Raw genomic sequence first — 5,272 nt, forward strand, 5'->3', positions numbered from 1 at the left:
CGTGTCGTATTTCAGGGTGAGTTGGATTTTAAGTTTCCTTTTAGATCTTTTCTGTCTGCTTTTCTGACTAACTTTTCCGTCTGCTCTGGATTTGAGTTGATTTTGCGTCCAATTTTCTTTTCGAAACTAAAATAAAATTATGAACCCCCAATTTGAATTGAATAAACTTGTGCTGTTTTATCTTCTCGAGGATTGCTCAATCCTTTTGGTTTACTTTACGTACTTATTACTTGCGATTTTCAGTTAATTTTTATATTATCGTTTTTCTTTTCACTGTGTGAGTGGCGGCTTGGCTTTTTGGGCTATTTGCTCTGCTTTCTTCTTGCTTTCTCTGCGCGTCTAACGGTTCTCTGCATGTTCTTCTGCTTCTTTCTGCTCTATGTTTGCTGTTTCTGCTCCTGGGTTTTCGGTTGTCCAGCTCGACTTATGGTTAAACTCGCTTTATATCGTTATCCCTATCGATAATCCTTATCTTCGCTTTAATAGAATGTTTCATTGATCAACTGTTCCTCTCTCTGTCTGGCTACTGCTGTCTCGCTCTTTAATTTTTACGCGCCTAACAATTGAAGAAAAAAACAACTTCGCTTCATTTTATGTATATGCCTAAAGAAATCTTCCGATAGGTAAAAACTCCCCTCTCATAATAGACAAAAAAAATAATGTATTAGAAAATAATAAAACTTGATTTGTACTCATGTTTGTACCGCTAAAAACGTTTATCCCTTCCTTTCATTTAGTTTTCCTTTGTAAATATTTATATATATGTACATATATAAAAAAATATTCCTTTTTAAAAAAGTATTCTTCCCTTAATCCGTGTTTCATAACATTTTTTATGCTTGTAAAAAGAGTTTTTCATTTTTTCATCTACATCGATTACCTCTTCTTTCATTCATATCATATCATTTCACTGCATTTTTAAAGAGTACAAACTTGCTTGTTTTTGCTTTATGTTAAATTATAGTTACAAATCAAAACTAAATTATACCATCTGAATTCCTGTAGCAAAGCAAATTGTTGTTCGTATTATTGGTGATTGTTCATTATCTGATGTTCTTCCTAGGGTTTTTATTCCTGTCTTTTCCTATTCCAAAGAAATCGGTTGTCAAAGTACTTTTGTGGGTTGGTGTGTGTTTTTGTAATGTTGGTTCTTGCGCGTGTGTGTGGGTGTTTGTGTATAAAATGTACATCAAAGCATTTTTTAAAATAAGTTTTTTTTTTAAATTTTTTGTTTTGTTTTAGTAAGTAGTTTTTATAGTTTAAATAGTTGTTAAATTTAAAAACGAGTTTATCACACCTTAAACGTTATCAGTACTTGGCACAACTTACAACACAAAAAAGTACTTTTCTCATTATTCTTTTTCATTTTTCCCATTTTTTTTTTTTGCCCAACGGCACAATTCTTTTCAATGTTCTCGGAGAAGAAAAACTGCACAAAATCGGCATAAGGGTGGGAAAATGTTTGGAAAATATAGAATCTGTATTATACGAAAATGCAATATTTGGAAATGGTGGCAACCTTGTAAGTAGATTGTACTCGAAAAGCTTTGTACAGTTGGTGTCAACTGTACTGCGGGATTTTCAAAATGCTACCCTCATGCCAGTTGAATGGTTTTTTGAGTTTTGCACAGTTTTTGCGTTTTCCGATTTCGATTTCGATTTCCCATTGGGTTAAAATTTAACTTGCTCTTGCTTAACTGCCTTTCATGTTTCGCATTCTGTCTTCCTAACCGTTGCCTCACTTTCCTACCTGCTTTAATAACGATATAAAATAGCCTCTAAATACTAAAAAATAATTTCGTTTCTGCTTTTCACACAACTCACAATCGCTTTCCTCTCTTCGTTCTTTAACTGAGTTCTCTTTCTACACCTCATTATCATTATCATTATTCTTATCTTTGTTTTCGTTTTTAACGCGCACGCTAACTCACAAGTTTTTTTTAGTTGTTTCCTCGATCTTTATCCTCATTTATTTTATGTTTATCGTGTTAAACCCCCTGTCAAAATAAACCAGAGCTATAGCTAAATTATTATCTCGTCCCTTTCATCGATCAAACTTTGCTTTGATTCAGCATTTGGAATAATAATTTTCATTTCTTTGTTCTTTCCTTTTTGGAATCTTTTAGAAAAATTCCGTTTGTTCTTTATAAATATCGTATTTAAGCATAGATCCACATATCTATATATAGATATATATGTATATGTATAGGTATTTATATTGACAACTTTGGACATTTTTCAATTGAAAAAAATTTTTAAAAGGGTAATCGTTAATTAGAAGAATTATTCGTTAAAAACAAGTGACAAAATTGATTATATTTATATACATATATGAGGATATACATATATAAAAAAGATTATCAAGTATAACAAAACATAATGTCACGCATTTTCAACATACACATATATATCGCATATATACACATATATAGCGGCTTGATACTCGTATATAAAGATCAATGGTAAATGCCCAGCAACATTCTTATATACACTTCCCATCCCATCCTAATCACTTCCTCCTGCTCCTATATCTCCTATAGCCCTCTCTTCTAGGTTGATCTGTTTCAAGTTGGTAACATAGGGACCACATGAACCACGCGGACCATATGAACCGTTTTGGTTTTGGGTGGGGAGTTCGAGTTCGACCCAAAACTATTTCGGGTAGGGCTTTGGCTTTGGTGGGTGAGTGCTTGTTTGATTGGTTGCTGTGATTCGGTTCGGTTCGGTTCGGATTCGGATTCGTTTTGATTTTGGCTCTGGGTAACTTTTGGAAGTAGTCCCTTTCGCCTGTTTTTGTCTTTTTGAAGATATCTCATCGAGATGTGTTTGTTTCGATGTGCAATTTGGTGATATGACTTCTCCAAAGCTTGTTTATTCTGATTCCGGTTAGATTCATATGATTTTGTTTTTGTCAATATTATGTTTTGTTATTTGGTTGCTTATAATATACATTTAATTTGTAGGAGAGGTTTTTCATTATTCGTTTTTACTCATTAGGATGTTTTAGCATTTATATCCATTTTTACGCTCCGCAAGTTTGTTTTTATTTTTATTTATTTATCTTTTTTTGTTTTTTTTTTTTTGTAGAAGATAATGCACTTACATTGAGGTATTTTAATTACTTTTTCAATCTTCTTCAAATTTCTTCATCTTTTCTGCTTCTGTTTGCTTTCTTTTGTTTCTTCTTAAAAAAGAACAAAGAAAATGTGATATTTCATAAAATTGGGCTGTCCTAAAGCTTGTACACGCTTCTTGTTGGCTTTGAGTTTTTGTCCAAAAATTTTGTCAATGTCATTTGTTCCAAAATAATGTGCCGCTCAAAAGGTTTTCGTTTTGTTGTTGTTTGCTTGACCGAAATGTTGTGTTTTAGATTTTCTTTTTGCCGAAATGTCGAATTTGCCTTGATTTTCTTCTTGTGGTGTTTCTTTTTTTTTTTTCTTTTAGAACTGTCTGCCTTCGAAGCAAGTGTTACACAAACAAAAGGGTTGGATCGTTTGGGATTTTAGGGCTTTGATTTGATTTGAATTGGTCGACTGTCCGTCTAACTATTTCGTAATATTAATGCTATGGAATATCAATTAGTTTAATATTTACGTTACAAAAAAAAAAAAATTGTATAGTTAAAAATTAGATAATAGCTATCTCAAAACAACACAAAATTGGGCTATTGGTATTGTTGCTTGTTTTGGCTGGTGTAAATTGTAGTTTGATTGTTGTTGCTCCGATTCAGTTACTTGGGTTACGGCCTCTAACTATGGGAATTGGTCATACGGGGGCTTTGGTTACGGGAATGGATATATATTTTCTGTTTACGCTACGTTTACGATCTCTACGAAATGCATCCTTCGGTTTTGATTGCTTGGTTGTGGTTGTGGCTATGAGTTAGGACTTTGATTTGGGTTCGGATTGGCTGGTTTATGTTTATGTTTATGTTCTTGTTATGTAGTGCAGTGTCCCATCCATGTATAACAGCTTGTCTCTCATACACGCTCAAACGTTATAACGTAACACTTAACGTTAACGATCGATTAAAAAAAATTAACATTTCAGCACCGTTATTTCATATCTAGTTAGTTTTGTTTTCATTTCAAGGCAAACACATTACAATAGTTTCTTTAACACTATCTCTCGCTCTTGCATTTGCTGTAGCGTTCCTATCCACACTCTCCATCATTTGCTCTCTTCTCTTCTCCTTCGGCTGCATCTGCACTAAGTATAATTCAACAATTCTTCATGTAACTCTTTTCATCGCATAATAAGGGACTGGTTTTCGTATCCATTCATTCATACAAACAACGTTTCAGGCATCGAAAAAAACTATTTTACAACTGTACTGTACAGTAAACATTGCTCTCGCTGGCGTTTTTTTGTTTCGTATCCACATCCCTTTTACCTATCAATATAGTCCCAATATACACACTGATCCGTCAGTATAGCTCTTAACGATATTGTATACATAGATAGTTGTTTCTTTTTGGTGGTTTGGGTTTTCGGTTGAGGTCTGTTATACTATGTATAACGCTAGGGGGCGCCAACAGTTGCATCAACTGTTGCACATTGTACACATAACTTTATCAACTGTTATACATTTTCATGACCCAAAGATGAGAGCTTGTTTTGAAACTTTCTTCACCTTTGATGTTGCGGATGTCGGCTCAAAATAGGTATGTTTTTGTGTTTTTTGACGCTTTTGTTGTTTTCCATGTCTGTATCGTGTGGATTTTTTTTTGGATATTTCTTGGTTATACTTTTTGCTTGTGTACAATTCTCGGTAGTTGTAGGATCAACTAATGGTTGTCCTTTTTTTTTTAAATTGATTCTCAATCTCATTCTCTTGCGCTTTGCTCACTTCTCTTCTATTCATTTCACTTAAATATATGCTTACTAAAACTTTGTTAAAAAAAAATAATTAAAAATAAACGTTTTATAGTTAAATATATTTAAAAAAAATATAACGCATACACTACTAAACTTTCCTTCTTTATCCATTAATTTCCTTTCTTGCAATCAAATTTTGTGTGTTAGTTTTAGGGGGTTTTCTCTTTAGTTACTTTGACTCTTTGTGTTGCTGTTGTTGTTGTTGAATCTATGGATTACTTGTAAAAATGATGAATATTTTAAGTTTTACTGCTACTGCCTTGAAAACGATAACTGTTTGGGCGGTGCCGAATCCTCAGCTGACGCAAAAGTTTACAACTAGCTGAACAACAACACAAAGTTTAGATTGGGGCGGGGTGTTGTGTTTAGTGGTTTCTGTGAACGATAGCGCTGC

The sequence above is a fragment of the Drosophila yakuba genome, chromosome X, assembly GCF_016746365.2.
Source record: "Drosophila yakuba strain Tai18E2 chromosome X, Prin_Dyak_Tai18E2_2.1, whole genome shotgun sequence".
Taxonomy (NCBI): domain Eukaryota; kingdom Metazoa; phylum Arthropoda; class Insecta; order Diptera; family Drosophilidae; genus Drosophila; species Drosophila yakuba.